We start from the raw sequence: 14,973 nt of genomic DNA on the forward strand, positions 1-14,973 counted from the left end.
TTGCCAAGTGTATAAAGAAAAACTTAAAACTTTTTTCTTTCCACCTTTTCTTTTTTATTAATTGAATTATGTTGACATACAAAATTAGTTTCAGGTGTATAACCTGGTAATTCAATATTTACATCTATTACAAATTGATCACCCCAGTGAGGCTAGCTACTGTGTGTAATACAGCATACCAATACTAAAATATTGGACTACATTCCCTATACTGTACATCCTGTGACTTATTTATAACCGGAAGTTTGTATGTCAGTCTCTTTTACCTATTTCACCCATCTTCTCATTTCCCTTCTCTTCAGCAAAGACCAGTTCTCTGCTTTTGGAGTCTATTTTGTTAAATTCCACTTAAGTGGAATCACATAGTATTTGTCGTCTTGTGACTTAATTCACTTAGCACAATGCCTTCTGTATCCATCCATGCTGTTGCAAATGGTAAGATTGCTTTTTATGGTTGAGGAATATTCCTTTGACTATATATACCACATCTTTATCTTCCCATTTATGGGTGAACACTTATTTTCTTTGGATAAAAACCCATAAGTATAGATTATATGGTAGTTGTTCTTATAGATCATATGGTAGCTTTGTTTTTAATTTTTGAGAAATCTCCATACTGTTTCCATAGTGGCTATACCAATTTCCTATTTCTGCCAACAGTTCATGAGGATTCCTTTTTCTCCACATCTTCATCAAAACTTTTTTCTTGTCATTTTGATACTAGCTGTTCTAACAGGAGTGAGGTAATAATCTCATTGTGGTTTTGATTTGCATTTTACTGATCATTAGCGATGAGCATCTTCTTATTTGTTGCCTGTATGTCTTTGGAAAAATCTCTATTCAGGTCTTCTGTCCATTTTTTAAATCGGCTTGCTTGGTTTTTTGGTATTAAGTTGTAGGAGTTCTTTATACAGTGTATCCTTGAAAAACGTGGAGGTTAAGGGCCCACCCCTCTACACAGTCAAATCTGCCTGTGACTTCTGGTTGTCTCCAAAACTTTACCAATAGCCTACTGTGAACTGTAAGCTTTACTAATAAGTCAATTTAAATAAATTGTGTATAATGTATTTTTATAACAAACCAGAGAAAAGAAAATGTTAAGAAAATCATAAAGAAAAATAGACTTACAATACTGTATTTTAAAAATCCATGTTCAGTGGACATGTGCAATCTCAATCCGTGTTCAAGGGTCAACTGTATATTTTGGATATTAACTCCTTTCCGAATATCTATTGTAAGCATCTTCTCACTTTGAATAGGTTGCCTTTCCACTTTGTTGATGGTTTCCTTCTCTGTGCAAAAGTTTTTTCGTTCGATATAGTTTCAATTGTTTTTGCTTCTGTTGTCCTTGCCTGAGATGAATCCAAAAAATGAATTCATTTTTTTTCAAAAGGCCAGGACATGAAGGAAGGTCCCTCAGGAAGGGGAACCAACTCCAAAGATGGAACCTACCTTGTCAATTCATCTGCTAAGACTGATGTCAGAGAGTTTACTGTCTGTTTTTTTAATTTTTTTTTGTAAGAGTTTTATGGCTTCAGACCTGACATTTAGGTCTTTAATCCTTTTTGAAGTTATTTTAGGGTGTAAGAAAGGGCTCCACTTTGATTCTTTTGCATGTGACTGTCCAGTTTTCCCAGCACCACTTAAGAGATTGTCTTTTCCCCCACTGCATATTCTTGCCTCCTTTGTCATAGACTAATTGACCATAGAGGTTTGAGTTTATTTCTAGCTCTATATCCTAGGTGCTTATTTTTGTGTCCATACCATACTGTTTTAGTTACCCTAGATTTGTTATATAGTTTAAAATCTTGAAATGTGATTGCATTGAAGATGTACATTGCTTTGGCTAGTGGTAGTATGGATTTTTTTTTTTAATTTTTTTCAACGTTTTTTTATTTTTGAGCTGTCAGCACAGAGCCCGACGTGGGGCTTGAACTCATGGACCGTGAGATCCTGACCTGAGCCGACGTTGAACACTCAACTGACTGAGCCACCAAGGTGCCCCACAGCTCCCTTAATTTCTTCTGTGGGTGCCTTCAGGCTGTGTTTTTCCAACCCATGGGTACCTAGAAATGGGACCTATTGCAGACAAGAACAGCAACAGGATAGTTACAAACCTACCAATGTAGATAATGTAGAGACAGTGTGTGATTTGCATAGAACACTAAAGTAAGTTTCTTATTCCGTTATGGTCCTGCTCTAAGGAATCATTTATTGTACTTTGAAGCACAGAGTCATGATAACCAACTTGAGAATTGTGAAAAATCATGAACAAGCTAAACCAGAAGATCTTAACACTGCTGTCAGCTCATACTTCCATGTACTCCCAGTAATCAACTTCTACTTCAGAGGAGTCCCCTAAATGTCCTGGTAGAGCTGAGAGAACATTAGGGTGTCAGGAGAACATAGACATAGGGTGGATATTTTCAAAAGGCCAGGACATGAAGGAAGGTACCTCAGGAAGGGGAACCAACTCCAAAGATGGGACCTACCTTGTCAAGCTTACCTGGCTCTGGGAAGGCCCGGTCACTATGTTTCTTTTGCTCATCCCTCCCTGGGAACGAGGGGCTCTTCTGTTTTCTAGAGAACAAGAAACCCTTTGCTACATCCTCTCAAAATCCTGAGTGTGACCTGAGTACAAAATGATCTCAACAGTGCCTGGACCTGGATGCATTAAAAACAGAAACAGGAGAGCCATACCTGTTTAAAAGACTTAGATGGAATTGACTTTAATACGTTCAACCCAACATCTATTTCAACATATAACATAAAGTTATTAATGAGCTAGCTTACATTCTGGGATTTATTTTTTTATACTAAGCCTTTGGAATGTGTGCATTTTATGCCTACAGCCTACCTCATTTGGGCCAGCCACTTCTCAAGTGCTTAATAGCCACATGTGGTTGGTAGCTACTGAAGTGGACACTGTAGCTTTCGACCAAGAAGCCTTCTGCGTGAAACCTGACCTGTTCCCTGACCCATATGAAAGAACAGGAACAGCAAAGTGTCTTTTCTTAGTTTCAGAGAAAACATTTGCTCCACAGATAAATAGGCTTTCGTGAAGATATGCAGAAAGATGAGACTAGAGCCAGGTCAGACTCCCTCAGGTGGGTCTTTTCCTAGCCGAGTTGCTTGACCATTAATGTGGAGTTCAGCAGTCAGATCCATCAGCTCTGTGGCCTCCAGGTCAACTGCGCTTAGGGAGTCTATTTACAGAAAACTGTTCATTTTATTTGCACTGCTCCAACCTCCTTTCCCTGAAAGGGTCTTGAAAAGGAGAACACCCAGAGAAGCAACCTCCCTGGAAGAGGGTTTCAAGGAGGAGACACTATTCAACTCTCAAATCCCGTTGATGGGTAAGGAAAGACCTGAGCTTGGATCGTTGCTGAAGTCAGAGACCACCCCAACAGCACCCCAGCCTGTGAGGCAGACACAATGTGCCCTCGATGACAGGTGAGACAGACAAGTGTGTCCATGTGAGTTCAGGAAGAAGAGAGCACTTGAACTGGGTTTTAAGGAAGTAACAGCATGAGAATGGAAGGGAGCGATGATTGGGAAGTGGTTGGTGTAGCAGAATGATGGAGGGGAATCAGGACAGGGTCTGTGGAGCTCTGATCACCAGCCAGAGAATCTTCCCTTTTCAGGGATAAGGGACATTGAGGTTTTGGAGAAAGGAATGGAACTCTAAAAAAAAAAAAAAAAAAAAACTTACAGGTTTCCCAGGAGGAGGGAAATGAGAGTGGACTCTGGCTGCCCATGGCCTAAACTCCTCAACATGTTCGGCAGCCTCTTGACCTTGCAGGTTCCTCCTTTACCAGGAATGGTGCACAGTCTTGAGGGGTCAGACATGACACAGTCTGGCTCACACCTGGGCATTCTCCCAGTTTGCCATCTTTGTTGGGGTGTAGCCTTCTGTATGCTGAGAAATACGCAGCTTCCAGCAGGACCTATGGAAGGGGATGGCTTTAGAGAGCCGAGGCCAGAGGCTGGGTACTCTGGACTCACCTTCAAACCCCACTTACCTTGAAAGATTCTCAGCAGAGGAATGAGACCAGGAAACTACTTGAGAGAAGACACAAGATACTCCTGTTGTGCCTTGAGACCGCGCCCCTCCCCCCCAGTGCCACAGCCATCAAAAGCCTAAGGCTGGCAGCGGTGTTTTTTGCAGACCCTCCACCAAGTCTGGGGAGGTTAAGACTCCCTCTGTTTCACTTGTAAACTCTCTTTGCATGTATGGATCCAATAGTTCTGATAGTCGCTACCACCTCTGATTAATAACCGAGAGCTACAGTAACAAGAAAATGGTTAACAGTCTACCCCAAACAATGTGGAGAACAGAGTCACAACCTGAGAGCTTCCCCATACCCACCGTGATCCAAAGTTTTCTGACTTTCAGAAATTACTATTTCTTGTCTGCTATTGGTATTCTTATTTCCTAAATTATTCTTTTTTTTTTTTTTTAAGTTTATTTTGAGAGAGATAGCGATTGTAGGAGTTGGGTGAGGGGCAGAGAGAAAGGAAGACAGAGTCCTAAACAAGGGCTTAGGGGCTTGACCTCATGACACGGTGCTTGACCTCCTGAAACCACGAGCTCATGACCTGAGTTGAAACCAAGAGTTGGATGCTTAACCAACTAAGCGACCCAGGTGTTCCCCTAAATTATTCTTTAAAAACACTGTCATTTTGGGGGGCGAGGGTGGTCAAAGGAAGGATGAAGTAGCAGAGCTGTACTATTTATGTTACATGCTGTTAGGAAAGACCTGACTACAATCAATTGAACGTGAAATGTACAGTTGACCTTTGAACAACATGGGTTTGAACTGCACAGGTCCACTTACACCGATTTTTTTTTTTCCTCTAAAGTATTAGAAATGTACTTCCTCTTAGGATTTTATTAACCTTTTTTCTAGTTTAAGAATACAATATATAATACAACATATGAAATGTGTTAACTGTTACTGGTAAGTCAATAAGAGACCATTAAAATTTGGGGGAAGAATCAAAAGTTGAACATGGATTTTCTTTTTTTAATTTTTTTAACATTTATTTATTTTTGAGAGAGAGAGCGTGAACTGGGGAGGGGCAGAGAAAGAGGGAGACACAGAATCTGAAGCAGGCTCCAGGCTCTGAGCTGTCAGCCCAGAGCCCGACGTGGGGCTCAAACTCACAGACCATGAGATCATGACCTGAGCTGAAGTCGGACCCTTAACCGACTGAGCCACCCAGGCGCCCCTGAACATGGATTTTCAACCGTTCATGGGGGTCAGTGTTCCTAACCACTGCATTATTTAGGAGTTAACTGTATAAACTAACGTAACATAAAAGATGAACGGAAGCACTGAAAGTAATCATAAAACAACACATTTCACAGTAGTGGAGAGAAGCTGGAAGTGATCTAGATTTCTCTTCTTTCCCAATGGCTACTCAGTAGATTCTAATGTCTGTGTGATCAATAAGCAGAAGTATAAAATTGAATTCATGTTTTGTTTTTTTAATTTTTTTTTTCAACGTTTATTGATTTTTGGGACAGAGAGAGACAGAGCATGAACGGGGGAGGGGCAGAGAGAGAGGGAGACACAGAATCGGAAACAGGCTCCAGGCTCTGAGCCATCAGCCCAGAGCCCGACGTGGGGCTCAAACTCACGGACCGCGAGATCGTGACCTGGGTGAAGTCTGACGCTTAACCGACTGCGCCACCCAGGCGCCCCTGAATTCATGTTTTAACTACCTGATGACCTAAACAGAAATGATTACCTCTTTAGAGGGAGGGGCTAGGGCAAAGCACTTTCTATGTAATAGCATGCATTGTACTTGGGCTTGCTTTCACATACATGTTCTTAAAAAAAAAATAAAAAAAAAAAAGATTTGTGACCTTTAGTTTTGTCAGAGATTCTTAAAGCCTGAACATTCTAATCACACTAATGATTATAGGTAACTATAATCACAGCAGTTTCACTGGAAATGTGACCAGATTTATACCCTTATTAGGCATTTCAGCTGACCTAGAGAGAAGCAGCCATGATGGATGTGACCTCCTCCATTTCCCTGTACCACAGGAATTCTGGGCACTCAAATTCTTTTTCACTTTTTATTTTGAACATTTTAAAATATTTCTATAAGTGGGTACAATGGAATAATGAATCCTTGAATACTTATTATCTGGGTTTAACAATGAATAACATTTTAATATATTTATCCATCTATTTTGTTCTGTGTTGGCTGAAGTATTTTAAGGTAAATGTCAGACGAATGACATTTTTACCTCCAAATATATATGTATGTCTCTTTTTCAAAAAAAAAAATGGCATTTCTCACATAAGGACAATGTCCTTAGCATTTCTAAGATTTATAGTAATGCCTTAAGTTCATCTAATATCCTATTCATATTCAAAGTTCCCCAGTTGCCTCCAAAACCTCTTTCATCAAACCAGGATCCAATAAATGAGCACACATTCCAATAATTGGATATTCTACCACTTAAAGCTTTTTGGTCTCCTTTTAAGAGAGGCTTATTGAGGCATAATAAAGAAATATACAACTGGACTTTGGACACTTGCATATGCCCATGAAACCGTCATTACAATCGAGGTAATAAACCTGTCCATCATCTCAAAGTTTCCTTGTGCCCTTGTATTTTATTTTTTAAATATAATTTATTGTCAAGTTGGCTAACATCCAGTATATACAGTGTGCTCTCGGTTGTGGGGGTAGATTGTCATGATTTACCGCTTACATACAACACCCAGTGCTCATCCTAACAAGTGCCCTCCTCAGTGCCCATCACCCATTTTCCCCTCCTCACTCCCGTCAATCTTCAGTTTGTTCTCTGTATTTAAGAGTCTCTTACAATTGCCTCCCCACCTTTGGTTTGTGACTATTTTCCCCTATCCTGCCTTCATGGTCTTGTGTTAAGTTTCTAAAGTTCCACATATGACTCAAAACCTACTTCTTTCTCACACTTATTTCACTTAGTGTAATACCCTCCAGTTCCATACACCTTGCTGCAAATGGCAGTATTTCATTTTTTCTTATTGCCAAGTAGTATTACATTGTGTATATATAAACCCCATCTTCTTTATCCATTGATCAGTTAATGGACATTTAGGATCTTTCCATAATATGGCTGTTGGTGAAACCACTGCTATAAACATTTTCTTTCATGCCTCTGTGTGTGTGAGAGTGTGTGAGAGTTACCACATCTTCCTAATGAATGAAGGGGTTTTTTTTGAATAAGTGTATTGACCGCCATGTGCATAAAGAGGCAGAGCACCTCCCCCAACTGAGGCTCCTTTGTTTTAGAGATCTTGGCTGGTTTCACCAGTGTTTTTTTTTTGTTTGTTTTTGTTTTTATTCTCACACTTGATTGTTCTTCGTTTAAACTTACAATGAAAAGCAAGACTGCAAGATCCAAAGTCTTCACTCTCAATCCCAATATAGGCAGAACCCTAGGTGTATAGGAACTTTTTTTTTAAAATGTTCTTATTTATTTTTGAGACAGAGACAGAGCATGAGCCAGGGAGGGGCAGAGAGAGGGAGGGACACAGAATCCGAAGCAGGCTCCAGGCTCCGAGCTGTCAGCACAGAGCCTGATGCGGGACTTGAACTCACAGACTATGACATCATGACCTGAGCTGAAGTTGGACGCTCAACTGACTGAGCCACCCAGGTTCCCCTAGCAACTTTTGTTCTACTCATGATCTTGTTGTGCTGTGTAATTTTCAGGCCTTATAAGTAAAACATTTATTTTTTTTTCAAAGTTTCCCAATGGTTCTTACCTGAGGATGTCTTGCAATCCTAACCACAAGGGCCAGTCCAATCCCAACATTGGTTACTGATATACTGGCACAACCTTGTATGACAACAGATGTTACCTAAGTTACAGCTCAATTCAAAAGCAGTGAAGCCAACATTTAAGCCAGAATCTAAATCTTGTTGCTTAATTGTAAAACCAAAGTTTAATTATAGGACTTAACAGCAAAATGTCCATAATAAAGTTAGTAAATATTAGCAAAGTAAAATATTTGGATGACATGTTGGCGATGAGATTATGTTTAGAAGTAGGGTAAATGCTGGCAATGATTTGAGGGCATACATTTTTTACATCACCTAATAGGCAGCAATAAAAGGTAAAAAGTGATGGGGCGCCTGGGTGGCACAGTCGGTTAAGCGTCCGACTTCAGCCAGGTCACGATCTCGTGGTCCGTGAGTTCGAGCCCCGCGTCAGGCTCTGGGCTGATGGCTCAGAGCCTGGAGCCTGTTTCCGATTCTGTGTCTCCCTCTCTCTCTGCCCCTCCCCCGTTCATGCTCTGTCTCTCTCTGTCCCAAAAAAAAAAAAAGTTGAAAAAAAATTAAAAAAAAAAAATAATAAATAAAAGGTAAAAAGTGAATGCTACCCCAGACCACCACCTCTGAAAAGGATAAAAAATGACCGAACCATAATGTCTGCATCAAAATTTTACTATTTCATAACCATTATCTTGCTTATGTCTCACAAAGCTCTGAAACCTAAGAACTGAGCACAGTTACACAGATGGGGGAGGGGTGGACATGTCTGTAAAGCAGAGCACCTCTCTGTCAAGAGTGGGCCATAGGGACTTAAAATATTCTTTTGATACTATAATTCAGATTTGGTTGGACTGCGCTGCACTCTTTGCTCCTTGAATCTGATGAGCATGAGTGAATAAATAGAAAAACTGGGCTATGATGCATTTGGTTTATTAAAATTAGGCCTCAACATTTTAGAGTAGAACTATCCTTTTTTTTTTTTTTTTAATTTTTTTTTCAACGTTTTTATTTATTTTTGGGACAGAGAGAGACAGAGGATGAACAGGGGAGGGGCAGAGAGAGAGGGAGACACAGAATCGGAAACAGGCTCCAGGCTCTGAGCCATCAGCCCAGAGCCTGACGCGGGGCTCGAACTCACGGACCGCGAGATCGTGACCTGGCTGAAGTCGGACGCTTAACCGACTGCGCCACCCAGGCGCCCCTAGAGTAGAACTATCCTGAGGCATGCATCTTTTCCTTGAAATGCCAATCTGAACAACAGATTAAACAAAGAACATAATCCATAGTATATATCCCCAAGTGTTGGTTGTTAATGTTGATTTTGATAAAGACAGTAACAGCTTACATTGAGCGCTTACATTGTTCCAGACTTATTTTACTAAGTACTTTAGTTTAATGCTAGCAAGTAGATAATTATCCATTTTGCAGATGGTGCAGCTGAGGTACGGAGAGGTTAAGTAACTTGTTCAAGGATGCACGGCTAGTAAAGGACAAAGCTGGGATTCAAATCCAGGCTGTTGAGAACTCAAGCTCTTAATCACTATTTGACTATGATTGTGATCATTTATTGTCAGATACATTCATTCAAACAACCATCCATTCGTTCATTGATCCAGTAGTTACATATTGAGTGCTTCTTGTATCCCACACAATTATGCTGGGCATTATAGATAGAAAAATAAGACCAGAACTCTTTCCTTAAAGTGGAATCTAGTGAACACTTTTTCCTTGATAGGCTTATCTTTAGGACAATTCATCCAAGCTTTTAAGTTTGTCCTGTTCCAAAGTCTACAGCCAACTCTTTGAGAACTTAAACTTTCCTGGGGCCCAAACAATTCGGGTGACCCTTACCTCAAAACAGACCCAAAAGGAGGACCCACTGGACCCACTTCCCAGTCCTGGCTTAAGGGGAGAGAGCCATTTACAAGATAGAAGAGGGAGTAAAAAACAAACCAACCCACTCTATCAGAGCAGTGGAGGGAAACCAGGGATTGTATGCCCCAAGCAGTGTGTGGTGTATTTACTTGTACCTATTGTTAATCTTCCCAAATCCTTCTCTCTGTGAGGCCTGTAGTATTATTTCAAATTTGCAAATGAAAAAACAAACTCATCAAAGCTAAGTGGCTTTTTGAAGGTCAACCAACTAGTTAAGTAGTGAAGATGACATTTGAATTTAAGAAGGTTTAACCAAAGGCTGATGCTCTTTCCACTATGACAGATACTTCAAGCCTTCCAAGTTTGCTGGAGTTGGCTCATGTAGTCTGATGAGATAGGATTGTGGTAGAGGCCCTTCCCTAAGGAATGTGGTGAAAACCCTTTAAGACCAGGGAAGGCAACCTAGCTATGAGCAGGTATGTACCATTTCTCACGACTCTGTAACATAAGACAACCCAATCAGACCATGTGTCTGTATGTTACCGGGTATGGGAGACAAAGAAGTAGAAATTTTATTAAAGGCTACACCCCACTGTGCTCAGGGCTCAGTTTTTCAGGTATGAACCCACTGAGCCTGTGGCAGCACAAATACAGTTGCTTCCTAGGAACAAAAAAAGCCTCATTGTCACGACTCTCTGTGCAAACCTCAGTTCTGTTACGTGATTATGTGCATCTCTTCCATTTCCACGTTCAGTGATACCATGTTGGTAGTTTGAAATCAGTCCTGGAGGAGTGCTTAATACCACAGAAGGTGGCAGATGTTACAAATCAGGGCTCTTTTAGTTCAGTTTGCTGAACACTTACCTGCACACCGTTGGGATCTGTTAAATGGAGAACTGCCATGTGACCTAGGTTAGAAATGACTCTTAGCTAGTCTGCATGGTGGAATGAGGGAAAGCCAGCCAAATGGTAACCAAGTAAAGCAGTCTAAAAGGACTGTATGCCAAAGGCCAGCGAATTTTGCCGTAAAGGTCCAGATGGTAAATGCATTAGGTTTTGCTGGCCCTGTATTTATTTTTGGAAGCCTTTACAAAGGTAAAAACCATTCTTCTCTCACAGGCCGTATAAAAACAGGCTGCAGACTGGGTTTGGCTGGCAGCCATTAGTTTGCTGACCCCTGCTATAAACTAGTACCAGATATATAGAAAAGCCAAACCTATTCGTTTTAATTACTCTTAGAGAAAGCATTCTTTGTGATTGGGAGGAATACTGTCCTCATCTGCTTAGAGCATGGAACACTGCAACACCACCTACCTACCCACTAAAGGACATTAGCCTGATAGCAAACTGCCTGCTGAGTAGAGCACGTGACACAGAGAGAGGGACAGAGGAAGAGACAGAATTCAGCAGGCTCCCCACTCAGCACAGAGCCCCATGTGGGGCTCAATCCCACCCTGCTGGGATCATGACTTGAGCCGAAATCAAGAGTCAGACTCGCAAACAACTGAACCATCCAGGTTCAGTGGGAACAGAACCCACTGAATTACATATCCCACTAAGCCACTGTGGGAACACAGCATCTTTTTAATCACAGAGCTTCTACTTGGCTTAGTGGGATATGTAATTTTGATCGCCAGAATCCCTTTTTTCAGGAAGTGGAATAGAAAAGGAGGCATAGAGACCTACTTTCGCTGCATCCAGAGTAAGGGAGGGTAGAGACGAGCTTCCTGGCGTTGAGCCTCACAGAGTCTGCTTTTCTTGTCAACCATGCTCACAAAGCTGTGACAAGGTTTGTGAATTATCCATTTTGGGAGTTGCTTCTCTCCACTTCCCATAGGGTCCTATGGTGAGAAGTCAGACAACAGGTTTAGATGAGCACTTAGGAAGGATATGGACAAGGCACATGTACATACAAAAGCTTAGGGCCTTGGGGAACATACTAGAGAGGATGGTTTAGGGTGTGATTCTAAAATTGATCTATTGCCAGGGTGGATGTAGCCGAATTACATTGGAGGACTATATGAGAAGATAGCTTACTGGGAATCACTCAGGAAAAGTCTTATCTGGGTTGATCAAAAGTTAAATCTAGCAATCCGTGTCTTCCAAAGGCTCCTGAGGTACCTGTGGCACCCAGGCTAATGGGGGAAGCTTGCTCTAAGGTGCCCTGTTAGGAGAAAGCATTAGTTCTCAGAGTGTGCCTGCAGTCTTCAGATGTCTGCGTAGTTCTCAAAAACAAAAACAAAAAGAAAACCACTTAAACTTGTTGTTACATTTCATAAATGTATAATGAAATACGTTCCTTCACACCCCTCCCTAAGCTATTTTGAGTTTCTTTCACCTGTTTAAAGAAAAAAGTCTTGACTACAAAGGAATAAAGCCATGAAAGGATGTATATAATTGTCAGGCAAAATTATGATTTTCCTAAAACTCCTCTATATTTTCGTTAAAAATTATTTTCTCAAAGGTGAGGCATGAATTATGAGTCAGTTAATATTTTTTTAATTTTAATTGCAGTGTAAATATAGAGTTATATTAGATTCAGGTATACAATATAGGGATTCACCAATTCTATCCATCACTCCAGTACTCACCATGATAAGTGTGCTCTTAATTCCCATCACCTCTTTCACCCATTACCCACCCACCTCCCCTCTGGCAACCAACAGTTTGTTCTCCATATGTAAGAGTCTGGTTTTTTTGTTTGTCTCTTTCTTTCTTCATTTGTTTTCTTATAGTCCACATATGAGTGAAATCTTATGGATCTTTCTTTGACTTACTTCACTTGACACAACATCCTCTTGTCCATCCGTGTTGTTGCAAGTGGCAAGACCCCATTTCCTTTTTATGGCTGCATGATATTTATGTAGGTACCACGTCATCTTTACTCGTTCATTATTGGTGGACACTTGGGTTGCTTTCATAATTTGGCTATTGTAAATAATACTACAATACACGTATGGTGCATATCTCTTTTTGAATTAGTGTTTTCATATTCTTTGGGTAAATACCCAGTAATGAAGTAACTGGGTCATATGGTAATTCTACTTTTAAATTTTTGACGGAACTTCATACTGTTTCCCATAGTGGCAGCTGCACCAGTTTGCATTCCCACCAACAGTGAAAGAGAGTTCCTTTTTCTCCACATCTTCGCCAACAGTTCTTGTGTTTTTGGTTTTAGGTATTTTGACAGGTGTGATGTAATACCTATTGTGGTTTCAGTTAGCATTTCCTTGTGATTAGTGGTATTGAACATCTTTTTATGTGTCCATTGCTCCTCTGTATGCCTTCTTGGGAGACATGTCTATTCATGTCTTCTGCCCATTTTTTAATTGGTTTATTTTTGGCTATTATAGAAGTTCTTTATATATTTTGGAGACATATATGCACATGTATAATTGTGTATATAAGCGTATATACACACATACATACATATACATGTGTGTACACACACATATCCCCAAGAACATATACACACAAACACATGGATACAGATTAACATATACACATGCATATCTGGGTACATATCTATATGTCTATCCTTTTATTGGATCTCATTTGTAGATATCTTCTCCCATTCAGTAGGTTGCCTTTTAGGTTTGTTGATTGTTTCCTTTACTACACAGAAGCTTTTTATTTTGACATAGCCCTGATAGTTTATTTTTGCTTTTGTTTCCTTTGCTTCAGGAGACCTATCTAGAAAAATGTTGCTACAGCCAGTGTCAGAGACATTACTGCCTGTGCTCTTTTCTATGATTTTTAAGGTTTCAAGTCTTACTTTTAGGCCTTTATTCTTTTTGAGTTTATAGTTGTGTGTGGCATAAGAAAGTGGTCTACTTTGATTGTTTTTTTATGTAGCCATCCTGTTTTCCCAACACCATTTGTTGAAGAGACCATCTTTTTCCCATTGCATGTTCTTGCTGTGTTGAAGATTAATTGACCATATAATTGTGGGTGTATTTCTGGGTTCTCTATCCTTTTCTATTAACCTATGTGTCTCTTTTTGTGGCACATAGATCATACTGTTTTCATTACTACAGGTTTGTAGTGAATCTTGAAATCTAGGATGGTGATACCTCCAGTTTTGTTCTTTTTCAAGATTGTTTTGGCTACTTGAGATCTTTTGTGATTCCATACTAGTCTTCAGATTATTCTAGTTCTGTGAAGAATATTGTTGATGTTTTGATAGGGATTGCATTAGATGTGTAGATTGCTTTGGCTAGTATGGACATTTTAACACTATTTGTTTTCCCAATCCATAAGCATGGAATATCTTTCCATTTGTTTGTGTCATCTTCAGGTTTTTTTCATGAGAGTTTTATAGTTTTCAGAGTATAAGGTCTTTTATCCTCTTGGTTAAGTTTAATGCCAGGTATTATATTATTTTTGGTGTAATTGTAAATGGGATTTTTTTAAATTTCTACTTCATTATTAGTGTATTGATATGCATGGATTTCTGTATATTGATTTTGTATCCAGTGACCTTACTCTGTTCATTTATTAGTTCTAGTAGTTTTTTGGTGGAGTCTTTAGGGTTTCCTATATAGAGAAACATGTCATCTGCAAATAGTGAATACTTTACTTTTTCCTCACCAATTTGGATGCCATTTATTTCTTTTTGTTTTCTGATTGTTGTGGCTAAGACTTCCAATACTATGTTGAGTAAAAATGGTGAGAGTGGACATCATTCTCTTGTTCCTAATCTTAGGGGGAAAGCTCTCAGTTTCTCACCATTGAGTATAATGTTTCCTGTGAGTTTTTTCTATATGGCCCTTAGTATGTTCAGGTATGTTCCCTCTAAATCTACTTTGTTGAAGGTTTTATTGTGAATGAATATTGTACTTTGTCAAATGCTTTTTCTGCATCTATTGAAATAATCATAGGCTTTTTATCCTTTCTTTTAAATGATGTATCACATTGATTTGCAAATACTGAACCACCCTTGCCTCCCAGAAATAAATCCCATTTGATAATGGTAAATAATTCTCTTCATGTATTGTTGGATTTTGTTTGCTAATATTTTGTTGAGGAATTTTCCATCTGTGTTCATCAAAGTTTTTGGCCTGTAGTTCTCTCTTTTCTCTCTCCCTCTTTAGTGTCTTTTTCTGGTTTTCCTGTAGGGTAATGCTGGTCTCAGAGAATGAATTTGGAAGTTTTCCTTGCTCTTTTCTAGAATAGTTTGAGAAGAATAGATTTTAACTCTTCCTTAAATGTTTGGTAGAAGCAATAGCACTGCTAGGAATTTGCCCAAGGGATACAGGAGTCCTGATGCATAGGGGCACTTGTACCCCAATGTTTATAGCAGCACTTTCAACA

The sequence above is a fragment of the Puma concolor genome, chromosome D1 (genome assembly GCF_028749965.1).
Source record: "Puma concolor isolate L17-30 chromosome D1, mPumCon1.1.hap2, whole genome shotgun sequence".
Lineage (NCBI taxonomy): Eukaryota > Metazoa > Chordata > Mammalia > Carnivora > Felidae > Puma > Puma concolor.